The 18,459-nt window shown below is 44.8% G+C and overlaps 1 protein-coding gene across 1 annotated transcript in view; it reads left to right on the top strand.

The window, feature by feature from the left end:
* The first annotated feature begins 1,444 nt into the window (after nucleotides 1-1,444).
* Nucleotides 1,445-18,459, top strand: part of HAPLN2 (hyaluronan and proteoglycan link protein 2) — a 38,320-nt gene continuing 21,305 nt past the window's right edge. The window contains exon 1 of the mRNA XM_063145678.1: nucleotides 1,445-1,515. The gene's annotated coding sequence lies outside the window, so the exon portion shown is untranslated. The remainder of the gene's footprint in view (nucleotides 1,516-18,459) is intronic.

Raw genomic sequence — 18,459 nt, 5'->3', positions numbered from 1 at the left:
TTTAATGCGTAATGAGTCCAGGTGGATAGCGTGACCATATGGAAAGGAGGATGGGTCCCCTGCATCCTTAACAGTTGCATAGAAAAGGGAATTTCAGCAGGTGTCATTTGTATGCATGCAGCACCTGGTGAAACCCCCCTCTTTGTCGCAACAGTTAAAGCTGCAGGAGCTCTGCCCTCTTTTGTATCTGGTCGCCCTAAATTACAGCTCTGGGGGCTTGCATCCCACAATAAGCTCTGAGCTACCACAGATCCAGCAGTGTCCTTTAGGAGGTAGCATGGAATCAGGTCCAGCCCAGCACTTTGTGTGGTGCATGACAAAGTCTTGCAGGGCACCCCTCACCCATGCCAATAACAGATAAAACAGGTAGAAAAGCAGAAGGCACTGGGTCTGGGAATACCATGACAACAACATATTGGTTGGGTTCAGACGTCACGATAATCAACCGGGGGTGGGTGGGTTGAGTTGATTATTATGTTGGGGGGGGGGGCACACAACGCATACACAACTGACAGCATGCTATTTCACCATTTTAATCAATGGAGAAAATCAACGGGCTGCTTCGTTGCTTATCAAATAATCAATTGATTAAGATGTGGTGTGGAGGGCTGCCCCCCTCCGTCGAGCGCACTATTCCTTTGGCCATGGAGTTCTCTGGCAGGAGTGGCCGAGAACACCCCATCTGCTAACCTAAACCCTACCTCCCTTAACTCACTAAACACAATCCCCTCAGCCAACCTATTTATACTCCTCCTGCCCCCTCTCTCACAGCATCATCAGCCACACCCACTCAGACATACCTACGGGACAGAAAGGTGGTATCGCCACATGGTGCATAATTTTTTTAAAATAAAACATCCACTTTTGCAGGGCAAACAATCCCAGAAACTGCATTAGTTTGGGGTTGTGTGGGTGGAGTAGTGTGAGTCATCTCCTATTGTGTTGTGATTTACTCCATCTCTGTTGTGTCACACAGAGTTTAATGCCAGGGTAAATGTTACATCAAAATGTTGAATCTATTATTGTTGTTCTTATTGTGAAGAACAGGGCTTCTGTTCTTCTTAGTTGCCCCCTAGAAATACCAACCATGAAGCTTGTGCCTGTGGCCTCCCTTACCAGGCTGGTGTTTATAGGAATCGAATCACAGGGGAAGGCACATGGGCCTTCCCAACCGTCCTTGAGAAGAATTACTCAGCAAAGCTGCCATCTGGCCTCGTTATCAGCCTTTGTGGAGGCAGCCAGAACTCCAAGGCCACAATTGGTTGACCGTTGATGAGGAGAACATGGACTTCAGCTGGAGTGTGAAAATCTTCTCCCCTTGGGAGGGAGCTGGGCAGCCTGAAGAGCCTGTCGCCCTTGGATTGGCAGAGCCAGCCACTCCACCTGCAGGGAGGACGGGTGGGATAAGTTAACATTTTCCAGGCTATGGTCTCTGTTTGTTCTGGAGAAGGAACTATGCTGCTTTGGGACCCGGAAGGCTGGCGTACAAGGGACCCCTTTACTGTCAAGTATGAGGTAGCCAGGATGTTGTTTTTCTTTGTGTTGCTCTGGGTCAAAGGCTTGCTTTGATATTGCTTTTATTGCTCCTTTAAAGGTGTTTTATTGCTGCTATAGCCTTTTAGCTTCACTGTACTTTTAGACTCTTTCCCCTCTCACCCTCACTCTTCTCTCTTCACTCCCCCTTGAATTGTCTTTTACACTCAAGGCCTTAAACAGATTTAAAGTTTTTAGGATATTTTAAAGATCTTGTAATCATGTATGGTATGTTTTAATCAGTTTTAATGTGTATTTTATATCATGTTTTTATACTGTTTTATACTTTGAATGGTTTTAGTTTTTGTGAACCGCCCAGGGAGCTTTGGCTATTGGGCGGTATAAAAATGCAATAAATAATAATAAATAATAATAAACTGCTTTGACCCTTTGTGAAGTGTGATTACTTCCAGGTGTACTGGTTCCAGTCCAGTGTTTCACTGGTAACAGTGGGAAGGGGGCGACTAGGTTGGGAATTTTTGACCCAGGCCTACCTTGCAAGGGAGGTGCAGGTTTGTGCTTCCTTCACATTATGAAAGATTCGTCAACTTAACAGTCTTCTGGGATTTAAGAAAGCCATAAAGACTGATCTCTTCCAGCAGGCCTACCCACTTGAATTTTAAGATGACTTTTTAATAATGTGCTGCTTTTAATAATGTATTAGTTTTAATTAGTTATGTATATGCATTTTATGGTGTTTGCATTTGTGTTTTACCCTGCCTCAATCCAGAGGGAGAGGCGGGTAACAAATAAATTTAAGCAAAGGAACCTCTCGTGCAAGCACTGAGTCATTACTGACTCTTGGAGGGACGCCTTGGCAGGCCTTATAGCAGGGTAGTTTGCTGTTGCCTTCCCCAGTCGCAGTTACCTTTCCCTCAGCTAACTGGGTACTCATTTTACCCACCTCAGGAGGATGGAAAGCTGAGTCTGCCTGAGCCGGCTGCCTGAGAACCAGCTTCCGCTGGGATCGAACTCAGGCCGTGGGGAGAGTTTCAGCTGCAGAAACTGCTGCTTTACCGCTCTGCACCACACGAGGCTCATATTATTATCTTCTTTTGTTCTACACATGTACGCAGAAGGTGACCAACTGTCCAGTTTTCCCAGGACAGGAAAATGGGGGAAAATCTCATTATTTCATAAAGTGTCTGGGAAATTTGCAGCCTCCAACCCCCTCCCAGCCAAGAAAAGGATCCATCCTCCAATCTGGCTAATTTGGCTGGCTCTTTTGAAATTTATAAAATTTCCTGTGTATTTTTAATCGATTAAATTCCAATCTGCGAAATCCCCTCTTTCCCGGAAGTCTGAGACCCGAGGAGAGGAAGTAGGACTGTCAGGGAGCATGCTGGGAGTAGTAGTTCTCCAGGCGAGGCATGTCTCTGGGGCCTGCTGGCTCTGCCCTCCCAGTGATGCTGTCACTTCCTTCCAGCCCCAGTGGCTGGTCCCGGTCCCGGTCCCTCTCTTGCCTGGCTGCCGCTAGGGGGCTTGCTTCTCTGCTGGACGCCCCTTCCTGCCTGGGAAGCTGCAGCCCGGAGGCCAGAAAAGCCAGAGAGAGGGAGGGAAGGAGGCAGGGCGGAGGCGGGAGAGGCCCTCTCCTTGAAGCCCGGTGGCACCTGGGGCCTCCACAGGGGAGCCTTTATTTTCTTCCACTCATTGGCGGCTTCCATAAGAGCGGAGATTTAAAAAGCCTCTATGGAGTCTGCCCCTCATAGGCCCTTTCTGGGGCTCCGGGGGGACCGGGGTCATTTTTCTCCAGTCCCAGAGAAGCGCCTCCTCGCCGCCACCCCTCGCAGGGGCTTAGAAAAGGCCTGTTTAGGGAGGGCTCCATAGAGGCTTTCCCCCCTCCCACTCTTATGGCCGCCGCCAATGAGTGGAAGAAAAAAGTCTTCCCTATGGAGTCCCTGTGGATGTCAGCTACTGCTTGCAATCAGGTGCTGTTTCTCCGTGTTGCCTCCCAGCCTTTTGTTATCCTTCCCTTATTTTCCCTCTGTATGTTTATTCTGAATTAAGACCCACTGAGACTTTCTCCCACGTAAGTGTGCACAGAACTGTAGCCTCTGCATTTGTTTTAATTCTTGGGGACTATGTGCGTGCAAACACAAGGCTGCCATGTGTCTAGTTTAATGCATCTCAGTGCTTGCAGATGGGTGTAAAGATGATTCTATGTGGTTGAGGTTTTTTAAGTTGAGAAGAATAAAGCTTTGTATGTCAATATTGTAATATTAGAGATAAAATACTACCAAGCAATGTACTGTTTTCAACCTTTTCCCATTTTAGGTGCTAGTGTGGGGAGTACTGAGACTGATTTCTTAATTTCATGGTTTGATCTACCATATATACAAAACTAAATGCAGAAAGAAAGAAAATTGAAAGGTCCATCCACAGCCCCTTTCCTAACAATTAGAGTTATTGGATTCTAGCTAGAATGACAAATATGAAAGCTCAATATGAGTATAGAGTAAAAGTGGCAAACTGAAGAACTGAAAAACTACGTGTTTAACTTCAACAGAAAAGTACTCAGCAAAATTAGGCTATACCTTGCACTAATGACCAACACATAGCCTACTCCAAAAACTAAACATTTCTGGCAATATTGTACAATCCTATATCCAGTTTTTAAGATGTGTCTCCCCACTCCACCCCAGATCTAACTGTACAGGCTAAATAAATAAAGGCTGCATTCTATGCACATCTTCTTGGAAGTAAGTCTAATTGAAAACAGGAACAAATGAGTATATATGCTTAGGACTGTGCTGTAAGGTAGACTTTTCAGGAAATAAAATTATCAATGTACTTAAAAATGAAGTTTAAGTATTTATGAACCTAGCCAGACTTCATATTTAATAATAATTTAAAAATTATCCACGGCTTACATTTTCTACTCTGGCGCTTGGTATTAACAATTATCCTAGATGTTTCATAGAATCATAGAATAGCAGAGTTGGAAGGGGCCTAAAAGGCCATCGAGTCCAACCCCCTGCTCAATGCAGGAATCCACCCTAAAGCATCCCTGACAGATGGTTGTCCAGCTGCCTCTTGAAGGCCTCTAGTGTGGGAGAGGCCACAACCTCACCAGGCAACTGATTCCATTGTCGTACTGCTCTAACAGCCAGGAAGTTTTTCCTGATGTCCAGCTGGAATCTGGCTTCCTTTAACTTGAGCCCGTTATTCCGTGTCCTGCACTCTGGGAGGATCGAGAAGAGATCCTGGCCCTCCTCTGTGTGACAACCTTTTAAGTATTTGAAGAGTGCTATCATGTCTCCCCTCAATCTTCTCTTCTCCTCTTCATAAGAGAAATCATAATTCTCTTATGATTTCTTTTAATATCTTTACATAAGTAATACTGTGAGACTTGCCAGTTAAGAGCTGGGGATGACAAATACATTAAAGAAATAGCATTTGATAATGATTATTTAAGAATTGTTAATAATTGTTAATCCTTCTTTCAAAAACCTTTTTAAAAAATTAACAGGGTTGCTGTTGTTGTTGTTGTTATTATTATTATTATTATTATTATTATCACTTCTTTTCTTGCTGCTGCTGGTTTTTCTAGATGACCATGACGGGCATGCTGTCTTACTGATTCAGAAATTTCCTGACTATTGAACATCTTTTAAGTATGACCGCTTTCTGGATGTTTGTGTGGATGTATTTTGGTAGGCCCAGTTTCTGAAAGATTTCTGAATTATTTTTTTAAAAAAAGTTGATGTGATGTGATGCTGGTGGCTGATGTGACTAATGGAATAATTGTAACTTTTTCTTGTTGTGATAGTTCTTTAACTTCCATAGTAGTGTGTGTGTGTGTGTGTGTGTGTGTGTGTATTTCCTCTTCCTTTTCTGTAACATTTTTTGTCATTAGGTATTGCTATGTCAATGCGATAGGTGTTGTTGTTTTGTTTATGACTGGTTGATTGCAAAGTATTGTCTTCTCCCAGAATTGTTGTGTCCCAGCAAGATATGTGAGTGCATAGCATGGCTCTGAAAACATCTTTCTGGAGAGCACCTGCTGGTTTCATGATCCCGGAGGCCAGGTTGCATTGAGTGATAGTTGTCTTCGACAGGAGGGGCGTGCACTTGCTAGAGTAAGGTGAACAGATGTGAAGAGGCTGCAATCCTATATTCATTTATCTGGGAGTAAGCTTTATTGAAACCAATGGGACTTATTTCTGAGGTTTCCTTGGGCAGTTTTCTTTGGGTCCCTGATTGAGATTTCTGTTCTCTGCACACTGAGGCAGTATAAATTCAGGAGATATTTGTATAAAAGGAGGGAAAGATACTTGTCTTGCATTGTGATTATGAGCATCCATTCTGGCCTTTCTTTGTATTGCTACTGACCAAGGTGTTGTTTACATGGCTAATGAACCAGATGTATATTGACAATTTTTTAAGATTAGTTTCTCATTGATAAACCAGAAGTTGAAACAAGATAAGAAGTGCTAGTGAGAAGTGACTGTAACAAGCCTTTAGTCCATTTTGTTCCATGGCTAATGTTTGCAGGGTAATAGTAGTTCATACTCTTTCTGAATGCTAGGTCACTAGGTTGTTGTACTAGATTTTTCTGCACTTGTCAACTGCTTCATTTGTTCAGTGGTAGCAGTATGCTGAAAGGTGATGGGGAAAGAGTGTTAAATGTTAGGAAAGGTGAGACTAGGGTCATCCAGTGAAGAATTTGCAGTCAGAAAAGATATTTGAGGGAACGGAAGACTGTATCACACATAGTATAGCAAAAGCTTCAAAATACAGCAAAAGCTACAAAAGGAGGAGTGAATGAAATTAATTTCAGATACATTGAATGTCTCACTTGTTATTTATTTCAGTGATTTTATCATTAAGATGTTGTGTAGGTTTGTCTTAATTGTGTGCTGTAAAATCAGACGTATTACCAAAGTTATGTTTGACTGGACACGCCCCCTTGGGGTCCGGCTGTGTTGGTGGGCACACCCTCTTGGGGCTGGCCATATTGTCCTTTTTGGTTTCCTAAATATGGCCACCCTAATGGAGTTCATCACTGTAGCGGCATGTCAGGGCATGTAGCCAGGTTGCTGCTTCCAAACGGGGGTGGGGTGGGTGGGTTTGCGATTGACCACCCAGTGGTGTTCCATCCCCAGAAATGATTTTGGCACTGGCTTCACTCACATCTGCAAGTTGATCACTTCCTGAGAAATGAATCTTCTGCCACTGTTCTACAAAGCTGATGAGGAGGGACGGGCGGTTGTGCACATGTGCAAAAGAGTGAATAGGGGGGAAATACAAAAGAAAAGTATCAGCCCACTTAAAACACTGCTTAGCCAGGGTACAGACCCACCCACCCCGCCACATCCACTAAGCCACATTTAATTTGGGGATATGGGGCACACTCCAGCAGAACTGTATGGAAGCTGCATCAAAGGGAAAACCCAGCACAAAACACTTTTGCGAAAATGTGGTTTTCTGGTAGGAAATCCCACGGTTGCTGCAGAGTGGGGCTGACGCCATGCTTTGTGCCCGTGTGTGAGGTGCAGTCACCCCTGAAGATTGGCAACATGGAGGTCTCCCTTGATGAAATGCATTTCTGCTCGCTCCTCATCTTGCTCCTGCCTTTTGACCTAGACAGAAGCGCAAGCAATATCAAACAAAAAGATGCATATTACTCAATTAATGATTAAGCTTACTATTAGGATCTGATTATCTTTGTTCTCCATCTTTAACGGCTTGTTTACATGTTTTGGTCTAGTGTGACTGAGGTCTTTGCCCCTCTTCTCTGAAAAAGGCATATCTGGGACACTCTGCCCCAGACATGGGTGACTGCCACGACCCAGGCTCTGAACACCAGACCTCACGTCTGCCACCACTTATTATGGGGCGACACAGGCTCTGAACAACAGACCTGGCCGAGGCTACTCCCTGCTCAAGCCAAGCACCACCACTTGATACGCCTGAGGCAAGGGATAAAGCCCACCTTCCTCCAAACTATGTGGAGAAAGGGGTTTAAAATGGAGAATGGATTTTAATATATATAATAATGTGCTGTGAGTTATATCTGCTTAGGTGAATGATTGTCAGAGTGGGTGCTGAATGTGTAAACTTAAGATGATAAACGCCAAACAGACACGTGGGATTTTTGTGGTAGTTTTAAAACAAACAATCAAAATTTATTTTTAAAAGTTCATAAGCTTTGTTTCAAATAACAACATTTAAAAACCTTTTTGAAACCTTCCATACAATCCTGTCACTCTCACATTCGCGCTTTCCTTTCTCTCACACAATCACTCTTGAACTTTATTCTCAGTATTGATTAATATACTTCCACTACGTGCACACCACACTCTAAAGACACCACTCACTACACTGACTCTCAAATTTCCCAAAACTTAAATACCATAAATACAGAGAGCACTACAGACTCTAAGAGTCCCTAACAAGTCTCCCTGGAAAGAACTCTCCATCCCCTCCGTCCTTCCCTTATATATCACTCCTCCCCCCTCCCAAGACATTCTAACTCCGCCCACTCAGGCCAACATTCTACAAACCACAGACTTACAAACTGCAGGCATACCTTTGGGAATTGACTTGTGGGGTGTAACGCCACAGTGACCCCAGGCACCAACAGGAGCAGCATCTTGCTGGAGCACATCACAACTGCTCGTGCCTGGCTAGTGCATGGATGAAGAACTGACTGTGAATTCTGCAAAGGCCCCTTTGAGGGGTGAGGAGCCCAGCCTGAGGTAGCAGTGATGTAAGGCCAGGCAGACACCCATTGCTAGCAATGCTATATCCCACCCAGCGTCATCGTGAATGGCGATTGCAGCCCTGCTGGGAAAGAGTAGCAGGGGTTTCTGCCACTCTTGCCAGGCGACTCGCTGCCCGAAGCTCTTTAGCCATGGTGGGATGGCAGAGGACAGGTGAACCCATTGTGGATAAAATAACCATGCGTTCTCAGGGTGGGTTGTTTCCAGAAAAACAATCCACCATGGGAAGCATAGTCCAAGTTTGCATGACATGCTAACCAATGATGGTTTCTTTGGTTTGTATGTTGGGTGAAACTAGGCAATGAGTTGACAAAATGTGATGCAATTGGCAAGGTGTCTCCCTGGTGGTCCCCATTTTTACATGCATCTCATCCTAGTTTTTAAATTTCAATTACATTTTTACCCTGCCCTTGCAGTATGCACTGCTCCTTTCCACATTTATCACCACAACAACCCTATAAGGTAGGTCAGGCTGAGAAAGAGCACTACTGGGCCAGGGTCATCCTTATGGCTGAGTGGAGATTTGAACCCCAGTCAGAGTCCAGCACCTGAGACATTCCATCATTTTGGCTTTCAAGTTAGCCATCAGTCCAGTGATTTTAATGGGATTTCCAGATGATCCTAAATGTATTTCTCAGAAATATGTTCCATTGATTTCAGTGGGAATTACTGCCATGTAAGTGTGCATAGAACTACAGGATTAAAAATCTCCCAGAGCAATAATGGTGACCTTTTCTCAGCTTTAGTTTCCTACCTTAGTTTTTTTTAAAAAAGCTTTAGAATTCATGTTTTTCTTCTTTTTGTATACCATCCAACATTTCACGGATGAAACTACAGACACCCACCCTCGTGAAAACCCTCCCTCGTGCGGTTTGGGAAGCAGAAAATGTAATAGCTTTTAAATGCCTCCTAAAAACATACCTCTTCACACAAGCTTTCCCCGGACTGTAATTTATCTGATTTTATATTGCATTTCTACCTTTTAATTTATTGTATATTTATTGTATTTTTATGTTTCCTGACTGTTAGAGCAGCATGACAATGGAACCAGTTACCTAGGGAGGTTGTGGTCTCTCCCACACTAGAGGCCTTCAAGAGGCAGCTGGACAACCATCTGTCAGGTAGGCTTTAGGGTGGATTCCTGCATTGAGCAGGGGGTTGGACTCGATGGTCTTATAGGCCCCTTCCAACTCTGCTATTCTATGATTCTATGGTTTTTGTGCACTGTCTGGAGAGCCTTGGCTATTGGACAGTATAGAAATGTATTTATTTATTTATTTATTACATTTTTATAACGCCCAATAGCCGAAGCTCTCTGGGTGGTTCACAAAATGTAATCAATCAATCAATCAAAGATTATCCCTGATGATATGGGGTTCCCTCAAGAGACAAAAGGTTTCCAGACCTTCATTTAATCTCACAATTGCCCTAGTTTGTGCTTACTGTAGAATACCTACAACTCAAACACATTCAACCAAGTGTATTATCTGGAAAAGAGTTGAGAAGGAGGGTTGGGTGAAAGACAAGTGGCCGCTTTGTGTCATGTGCCTACATTTGCACAAGAGTTGGACTCCACCCACCCTTCCTCCCCAGGTGAAAGAGCTCCAGTGTGCATGTGTGTGTGCAAACAACATTTCACTAAGGCAGCCCCAAAGATAAACAGTGGGGCAAAAGGTAGAAGGGCGTGCTTTACAGGGGCCAGAAAACAGGGAGGGCCCCTGGCCAAGGGCAGCGTTTGCTTTTGTCTTCCTGTGTACCTAACAATGGGACGCAGTGTGCTTGGCTGCTGTGAGGCCCTGGGTGCCATTGAGCTGCATGATTAGGTCCGTTTCAGATGGAAGGCAGACTCTTGCCTCAGTGACGGACTGCGAGACAAACAACAGTTTGCTCATTGTGGAGAAAGAACAAAGAGTTCCAGGCCTGGGTTCATCACATGCTGGACAACACACACACACACACCCCTTGGGATGAAGGCAAAGCAATAAGGTTGTAATTCTCCTGGCCTACTGGGCATCACAGCCCTTGCAACACAAGGTCCTACCCTGCTGTGGGGGCTGCAGAGGTAGGGTGACCATATGGAAAGGAGGACAGGGCTCCTGTATCTTTAACAGTTGTGTAGGAAAGGGAATTGCAGCAGGTGTCAATTGTATGCATGTGGCACCTGGTGAAATCCCCTCTTCATCACAACAGTTAAGGCTGCAGGAGCCCTGCCTAGCATGATCAGATTCAAAAGAGGGCAGGGCTCCTGCAGCTTTAACTGTGGTGATGAAGAGGGGATTTCACCAGGTGCTGCATGCATACAAATGACACCTGCTGCATTTCCATTTTCTACACAACTGTTAAAGATTCAGGAGCCCTGTCCTCCTTTCCATGGGGTCACCCTAAGGTGTGTCTTGCCTAGGGAGACTTTGGGTGCCACATGGTCAGGATGCAGCACCTCACCTGCTGTGCCACTAGGTCTCTGTTCCCACTGTCAGCCTCCTTGCCACCGCCTCTCTTTTATCCTCACCACAACCCTGTGAAGGATGTTAGTCTGAGAGTCAATGAGTGGCCCAAAGTCACCCAGAGAGCTTCCATGGCTGAGTGGGGAGTAGAACCCGGGTCTCCCCAGTCCCAGTCCAACAATCTGATCACTACACCGCACTGGTTCTCAACAAGATGAAGCATTTCACAGTGACAAGAAGCTACTGACTTCTGACTCCATACTCGTTCATGGTCCATCACATGCATGCTTCGCTTTTGAGTTGGGGCTGTCCTCAGCCACATGCGACCAAATGGTAACAAATATCCAATAATAATAATAATAATAATAATAATAATAATAATAATAATAATTTTATTTATTTCTTACCCGCCTCTCCCTTTGGATCGAGGTGGGGAACAACATTAGAACAGGAATCAATACATCTTTAAAAATTCTTGATTTAACATTGATAGGCTTGCCGGAAAAGGCTAGTCTTTAAAGCTGCCTTAAAATCACACAGAGAGTTAATTTTACGAATCTCCTCCGGCAGGCCATTCCACAATCTGGGGGCGACAGAAGAAAAGGTCCTCTGGGAAACTGATGTCAGCCTAGTTTTAGCTGACTGAAGTAAGTTCACCCCAGAGGACCTGAGTGTGTGGGGCGATGGGAGAAGGCAATCCCACAGGTAACCTGGGCCCAAACCATGTAGGGCTTTAAAGGTAATGACCAACACTTTGTACTTCACCCGGAAACTAATTGGCAGCCAGTGGAGTGATTTTAAGGTTGGGGTAATATGCTCACCCCTAGATGTACTGGTGACCAACCTGGCTGCCATATTTTGAACTAGTTGAAGTTTCCGAACTAGGTACAGAGGTAGCCCTATGTACAGCGCATTGCAGAAGTCAAGCCTTGAGGTTACCAACTCGTGCACTACCGTCTTTAGGTCTTCTGACTCTAGGAAGGGGCGCAGCTGGCGTATCAGCCAAAGCTGATAGTAGGCACTCCTGGCTGTCGCGTCTATCTGGGCTGTCATTTGGAGCGACAGATCCAGGAGCACCCCCAAACTGCGAACACAGTCTTTCAGGGGGAGTGTAGCCCCATCCAGAACTGGTTGACACACCTCCAAACCTAGGTCAGAGCCCTTAACAGCAAGCACCTCTGATTTGTCTGGATTCAGCTTCAGTTTGTTTTTCCTCCTCCAGCCCATTACCACCTCCAAGCATTCATTCAGAGGAGACACACTATCCTTAGCTGATGCTGTTATTGAAGGCATAGAGAAATACATTTGGGTGTCATCAGCATACTGATAGCACCCCGCCCCATGCCTCCGGATGATCTCTCCCAGCAGTTTCATGTAGATGTTAAACAGCATTGGGGATAGGATGGCACCTTGTGGTACGCCATACAACAGCTCCTTTTTTGAGAAGCAACTATCCCCAAGCATCACCATCTAGAATCTACCTGAGAGGTAGGACCGGAACCACCGGAGCACAGTGCCCCCGATTCCCAAACCCCTCAGGCGTTCCAGAAGGATACCATGGTCGATGGTATCGAAAGCCACTGAAAGGTCCAAAAGTACCAGCAGGGACACACTCCCCCTGTCAATACTCATGCGGAGATCGTCCATTAAGGCGACCATAGCGGTCTCAACTCCGTATCCTGCCCTAAAGCCGGTTTGAAATGGGACTAGAAAATCTGTATCATCCAAGACTGCTTGGAGTTGGAAGGCAACTGCTCTCTCAATCACCATGCCCAAAAATGGAAGATTTGATACCGGTCTGTAATTATTAAGGTCCAGGGGGTCCAGGGAGGGCTTTTTGAGAAGCGGCCGTACCACTGCTTCTTTTAAACATGGTGGAAAACTCCCCTCCCTGAGAGATGCATTAATAATATGTTGTAGTTGTAGTCTAACTGCATCTCCCTTCCGGGCGACCAGCCAAGAAGGACAGGGATCAAGAGGACAAGTTGTCCTCCTTACTCGTCCAAGCAGCTTGTCTACATCATCAATACTCACCAACTGAAACTGATCCAGTGTAATCCTACTCACGGAGTTGCTGGACACTTCAGCTTCAGCTTCTGTTATAACGATGACGGCATCTAAGTTGGCTCTTATCCGAGAGATTTTATCTGTGAAATGATCGTTAAATGCATCACAGCAAACTACTGAAGGCTCTAAAACTGGGTTCAGGGGAGAAGGTGCTTAGGTTGGAATCGATGCCAGATCCCACTCTTCAGGCTGAGCAGATTGCCAGGCTGGCAGCCAAAGATCCTATGCTGGGCATGGAGGGGCTGGCCCGCTGAGAGGAATTCAGACCATTTCCATCTCATCAGCACGAAACGTCCACCCACAGAGATGGTCTATTATGAGGAAATCCAGTGCTAAGTCTTGACGCAAGGTGCCAAATTCTACTGAGAACTCTACATACAGAACACGCAGGTATTGGGTAGATGAAAGTACCAGCCAGAAATTATGTGTCTTTTTGACTAAAATGGGCAGTGGCATCAAAAGGGCTATGAATGAATGCAGCACATATCAAGGCACCCACCTTTATTTATTTATTACATTTATATCCCGCCTATTTCCGCCAAGGAAGGGCGGCGTAATTCTCCTCTCCATTTTATCCTCACAACAACATTGCTATGAGATAGGTTGGGCTGAGAGCCCGTGATTGGCCCAAAGCTCACCCAGTGAGCTTCCATGGCCAAGTGGGGACAAGAACCCGGATCTCCTGACTCCCAGTCCAACACTCTGGCCGCTACACCGCACTGGCTCCCACCTGCAGCTGCTGTACTTTCTCTGCAAGTGACCAAGGTCACACATTCACATTGTCTTTGCTGGACCATTTCAAGGTAAAAGCTTTCTAACTGTTGCTGATTCTTTCTCGAAATGGCTAGAAGTTACCATCATCCCAGAACTCACGTCACCAGCTGCTATGTTTATTCATTTATTATATTTATTTGTATCTTGCCTTTTCCCCAGTATTGGAACTCAAGGATGCTTTGCAAAATTAAAACATATACAATTAAAACATATAAATAGAACTATACAAAAGTTAAGAATATAACTAAATCATCTATAGTATTAAAGTATTTATAAAACTGAAATGACAAATATCGGATTAAAAAACATCTAGCTCAATTAACAAAGTCCAGACTATTACTCAAAGGCCTGCCGGAACAAAAAGGGTTTTGCCTGTCTTCAAAAGTGTAGCAAGGAGAGAGCCAGTCTTGCCTCCCTGGAAAGGGAGTTCCAGAGCCTTGGAGCAGCCACCGAGAAGGCCCTCTCCCATGTTCCCACCAGGCATACTTATGATGTTGGTAGGACCGAGAGAAGGGCCTCCCTTGAAGATCTTAGGGCACGGGCAGGTTCAAATGGCAGGATACGCTCTTTCACATAAACTGGACCCAAACTCTATAGGGCTTTATAGGTCATAACCAGCACTTTGAATTGTGCCCGGAAACAGACTGGAAGCCAGTGGAGCTGTTTTAACAGGGGAGTTGTATGCTCCCTGTAACCAGCCCCAGTCAACAATCTGGCTGCAGCTCTTTGAACTAGCTGAAATTTTCGAACACTCTTCAAAGGCAGCCCCACATAGAGCACATTATAGTAATCCAATTGGGGTGTAACTAAGGCCAGGTCAGACATCTCTAGGAACAGGCACAGTTGACGCTCTAGCTTTTTTTAAAAAAATTATTTAATAATTCAAACATACATCAATACAATAAAACTACATAATACATAAAATATTGGATAATGTTTGATAACATATATTCTAGCTTATTCTATTAACATAATCATACTTAACATAAAAGTGCTCCCCCCAACCACGGGATCTTATTCCTGTTTCCAAAATCTCATTGCTTCTTCTGGAGGTGTTTTCCCACTCCCCTTTGATAATACAAATTCTAGGAACTGTTTCCATATTCCCTCAAAATCATTCGTTTTTATTATTCTTTGTCTAACTTTTATATTACATGTTAATTTATCATTAATAGCAATATCCCATGTTTCTTTATACCAATCTTCTATATGATAATCCCCTTGAACCTTCCAGTTCCTAGATATCATTAACCTTGCTGCTGTTAACAAATTCATTGTCAATTCTTTTGTCTCTTTACTACAATTTAATTCTCCATATAATGATAACAATGCCACACTAGGTGTCTCTTCAATCTCCATTCCTAAAATTTCTTTTATCTCATTAAACACCATTTTCCATAATTTTTGTACAAATTCGCATTTCCACCACATATGTAAATACGTTCCTTTTTTTGGACAACTTCTCCAGCAATTTGCTGAATTCAACTTATTTATTTTATTTAATCCCACCAGGGTTAGGGACCACCTCCATTCAATCTTATAATAATTTTCTTTTATCCTCACAGACATATTTCTCAACACTCTTTGTTTCCATATTCCTTACCAGCTCTGTTGCCCTATTTGTTCCTTCAAGTCAGTTTCCCAAACCACCTTGCCAGTACTTTCCGTCTCCCCCTTTTCAACTAATATTCTATATATTTCACTCGTTAACCTTTTTATTAATTTATTTTCGCTTTTCTCAATTTCTTTTTTTAAGATCAGCTCCTCAAATTTCGTAATCGCTGTACACTCTCCTTCTTCGTCCATTGTTCTAATTGAAAATAATTTAACCACGTTAAATTTCCCTCTTTTAATCTCTCCTTTAATTCGTCTCGAGTTCTCATCTTTTCTAGCCAATCTTTTAACTTCATTACCTTTCTCTCTATTAAACTTTTCCCCAACTTATCTTTTAAGTTTCCTGGAAAGTTCCGCATCATTATCACTGCTGATATTGGGGAAATACTCAGAAGTAAATCCTTTTTGTATTCTCGCCATATTTCCCAGTGATTATTTAAAAGGGGGTTCTCTATTTCTTCCCCCCATTTCTTTGCGTAATCTCTAAAAATATATATTTTCTAATTTCCCATCTGTATCTTTTGACGCACTAGCTTTGACTGTGCAAATGCACTCCTGGCCACTACTGAAACCTGGGCATCCATGTTGTGTGCGGAATCCAGAAACACACCCAAGCTGCAAACCTGTATCTTCACGGGGAGTGTAACGCCATCCAACACAAGCTGAGACCCTGTTCCGTGATCTGCCTTTTGATTGATCAGGAGCACCCTCTGTCTTGTCTGGGTTAAGCTTCAGTTTGTTTGCCAACATCCAGTCCGTTACTGCTGACAGACACCAGTTTAGTACCGAAACAACTTCCTTCGAATTGGGTGGAAAGGAGAAGTAGAGTTTGGTGTCATCAGTGTACTAGTGGCACCAAATCTCAAAACTCCAGACAACCTCTCCCAGTGTTTTCATGTATATGTTAAATGTCTATGTTAAATAGCAGGGGGACAAACATATTAAATAGCAGGGGGGACAAATTTATTTTTAAATAGCAGGGGGGACAAACATATTTCATGTATAGCGGGGTGGGGACAAAACGGAACCCTCAGGGACTCCACAGGCCAATGGCCAAGGAGTCGAACAGACGTCCCCCAGCACCAATTTCTAGGTCTGCCCCTTCAGGAAGGAATGAAGCCACTGTAAAACAGGGCCTCGAAGTCCCATCCCAGAAGGGTACCATGGTCGATGGTATCAAAAGCCACTGAGAGGTCCAGCAGAACCAACAGGGACACACTGCCCCTGTCCAGTTCCTGGCATAGGGCATCCACCAAGGCGACCAAAGCTGTTTCTGTCCCAAAGCCAGGTCTGAAACCAGGGGCCCGTCTACACTTGTCTAGATGAAACGTAACAAGTTGGCAGAGATGACGTCAGCGGTCACGTGATGCTGTTGTTGTTACGTTTCTTCTGACTTTTAAAACCGTTCCACTTTCTGTTAAAATCGTTTTAAAACTAACAATGTGCCCCAACCTTTCGTTGTTTTCAATGCCGTCTTTCAAAGTCATGTCTCGTGACCATGGTCTTTGCTTCCTGATTAGGACGACTTCCGGTAGGCGCCAAAAGCAGCTGTTTTCTCCTCAGCGTGAGTGTGTGTGTGTGAGAGAGAGAACATAAACTACCCCAATCATAGAATCATAGAATAGCAGAGTTGAAATTCCGTTCTCCAGCCATTACATCTATCAGTGCAACCACCAAAGCAAGAAGTCCTCCAAAAATCCCACCTGAAATCATTTCAAATGGGGAGGATGCGAATTGCAAACGGCCAAAGGCAGAGGCGCACAAGTGAGGGCTTTTCTAGACGAGGGGAGGGAGAGCTGGCACAACGCGATGAGGGGGAGGGGGAGGGGGAGGGGGAGGGAGGGCGGTGAAAGAGGGGACAGAGGCTTAATTTTTTTAAAAAACCGCTTATCTTTCGGGGCGCACATGGCCCCTTTAAGACGCTGCAGGGCTTCCCTCATCCCTACGCGTCGCCCCGCCTCCCTGCCGGCTTATCCTGGCAGGTCTAGCTCAGAGTCACCGGAAGAAGGAGGTTTACTTCAGAGCCGGTATGAGCATAATGAAGAACGTTCTAAAGAAGAGTGTGCCCGGGTAAAACGATAGAAGAAAAGATATTTCGATTGACTGGGCTCAAGTTGCATTTTGTAACGTAGCAAGGGAGGACGCAACAATGCACTTAAACAACGGTGTAATGAATAGTGTAGATCCTGCCCAGATTGAAATGGGTCTAGATAATCCATTTTTTTCAGGAATCCCTAACAATTTCCCAGCAACGGTTTGCAACATATGGGGTTCCAGACACAATCTTTTCAGACACCAGTGGGCCATTCGCCTTGTGCGCATTCCAAGATGTTGCCAAGAGCAACCTCATCAGGACTCTCACCGCTGCACCTTGCAGTATCCAGGCGAAAGGGCAAGCTGAGCAAATGGACACCGTTATTTATTCATTGCATATTTATACTGCCCAACAGCCTAAGTTTACAACTTGAGGAGGATTGTTTCAAGGGATGAGCAATGGGCAAACAAATAATTATTCCCTGGAGCCAATCGACATGACCGATTCACTGTGGGGTGACAACACATCACAGTCATTAGTGACCGATGACCCTCTCGCCAATCCGCAGCCAACGTGCTGCTTCCCCCTGGAACAGCTGTACTTTAAGAAACTTCTTTTAGCTGAGTTTTTACTTTAAAACTCCCACATTACATAGTGCATAGTTAAACTCTGGAATTCACTACCACAAGATGGTAGTGATGGCCACCAATTTGGATGGCTTTAAAAGGGGTTATGATAAATTCCTGGAGGTGAAGGCTATCTGTGGCTACTAGCCTTGATGATTGTGTGCAACCTCCAGTATCCAAGGCAGTAAGCCTGTGTGCACCAGTTGCTGGGGAACATGGGTGGGAGGGTGCTGTAGCACCATGTCCTGCTTTGCTGGTTCCTGTTCAACAGCTGGTTGGCCACTGCGTGAACAGAGTGCTTGACTAAATGGACCCTCGGTCTGATCCAGCAGGGCTCTTCTTATGTTCCCACACTAGAGGCCTTCAAGAGGCAACTGGCCAAACATCTGTCAGGGATGCTGACAGGTGGGTTCCTGCATTGTGCAGGGGGTTGGACTCGATGGCCCTGTAGGCCCCTTCCAACTCTACTGTTCTGTGATGATTCTATGTTCTTAAGTGGTTTGGCTGCAACGTGCCTGACCTCCCACATTAAATCCTGAGCATGCCTCTGTGATGTGGCTGTGGTCTAGCAGTGATGTGGTCAAGGGGTGGAGCCGCCCTTCCCCCATTCCCTGCTTTCCCCACAGTAGGGTGCACAGCCT

Source organism: Elgaria multicarinata, chromosome 21, assembly GCF_023053635.1.
Source record: "Elgaria multicarinata webbii isolate HBS135686 ecotype San Diego chromosome 21, rElgMul1.1.pri, whole genome shotgun sequence".
Taxonomy (NCBI): domain Eukaryota; kingdom Metazoa; phylum Chordata; class Lepidosauria; order Squamata; family Anguidae; genus Elgaria; species Elgaria multicarinata.
Note: the sequence above shows the minus strand (reverse complement) of the source record. Positions and strands in the feature narration are given on the sequence as shown.